Source organism: Eriocheir sinensis, chromosome 17 (genome assembly GCF_024679095.1).
Source record: "Eriocheir sinensis breed Jianghai 21 chromosome 17, ASM2467909v1, whole genome shotgun sequence".
NCBI lineage: Eukaryota > Metazoa > Arthropoda > Malacostraca > Decapoda > Varunidae > Eriocheir > Eriocheir sinensis.
Genome location: NC_066525.1, coordinates 63,637 through 65,000, shown reverse-complemented (window position 1 = coordinate 65,000; position 1,364 = coordinate 63,637). Strand labels below are relative to the sequence as shown.

The 1,364-nt window shown below is 46.8% G+C and overlaps 1 protein-coding gene across 7 annotated transcripts in view; it reads right to left on the bottom strand.

Annotated features, from left to right (window-relative positions):
- Window positions 1–1,022, bottom strand: part of LOC126999678 (chitin synthase chs-2-like) — a 58,862-nt gene extending 57,840 nt beyond the window's left edge. For all 7 annotated transcript variants that reach the window (XR_007753492.1, XM_050862404.1, XM_050862401.1 and 4 more), the window contains exon 1: window positions 765–1,022. The gene's annotated coding sequence lies outside the window, so the exon portion shown is untranslated. The remainder of the gene's footprint in view (window positions 1–764) is intronic.
- Between the last annotated feature and the right edge of the window lie 342 nt (window positions 1,023–1,364).

Here is a 1,364-nt window from a genome sequence, read left to right as displayed (position 1 = left end):
ATCCTCCACTCCACCCCCGCCGACATCCATCAGTCAGTCACTCAGACATCCAATTAGTCAGTCAGTCAGTCAACCCAGTGGCGTCTCCTTATCACACAAACAAGAGACGACGATGATGATGATGATGAGGAGGAGGAGGAGGAAGGGGAGGTTAATGATGATGACGAGGAGGAAAGCAAAGGCAATACGGAGAATTCGCCTGTGTCTGACCCACTATTGTCACCACCACCATCATCATCATCACCACCACCACCACCACCATCATCATTACCACCGCGAAGACAGATGGTGGTGAGCTGGTGTTCCTCCTCTCGGAAACACACACACACACACACACACACACACAGTTCATCACTCATTGTTACATAGAGGGAAACATATAGATAGATAGATAGAGAGATAGGTAGAAAGAGAAAGAAAGATAAACAGATAAGAATGAAATATACCGATTGATAAGGAGAGAGAGAGAGAGAGAGAGAGAGAGAGAGAGAGAGAGAGAGAGAGAGAGAGAGAGAGAGAGAGAGAGAGAGAGAGAGAGAGAGTGTGTGTGTGTGTGTGTGTGTGAGAGACTGTTAGTGAGAGAGAGAGAGAGAGAGAGAGAGAGAGAGAGAGAGAGAGAGAGAGAGAGAGAGAGAGAGAGAGAGAGAGAGCTATGACATCTTGAACACGCCTACCACAACCGCCCTATACAAACTCTTACCTCCATGCAATTTAGACAGAGATAAAAACACAGACAGACACACATAGTATAGCCAAGCCCTTACCTGCATGTGCTGGATTACCGCTCGCCCACAGGTAAACTTTTCTCAGGTAAATATCCCCTTGTTTTCTTACGGTATTTTGGTTTAAGTTTCCAAACCAAACCTCATAGTTCAAATGTAAGTCACCCCCCTTGAGGAACCATTACTCCCCCTTCACGACCAATAGTCTCGCGAACACACAACCCCTATCACCAAGAAGAAAGAAAAAGAGAGAGAGAGCAGCGTCACAGTATACTCCCCACGGCGCCTTGAGCACTACTGAAAGAAGGAGACAGACGGGACCGGACCCCTGCATCCAGCAGACGAGAGGGCAAGTCTTGGAACAACTTTCTCTTGAGATGCCGACTAGTCACTTCACGGAGGACCAGACTAACCACAGACAGAGGGATAACTATGCTAATATTGATTCATCTAAACGCGTAGCTGCTTGAGGTGAACGTCGGCCCTCGTGTTATGAAAGGGAGAGGCGTGAAGATAAAATGGTGTCGTAATATTGTGATACGGATGTGTTAAGAAAATTTCCGACGTAAGGAAGGTCACAGATGCCAGAGTGATTGTACCGTTGGATATTATTTTACCTGTGTGTGTGTGTGTGTGTGTGTG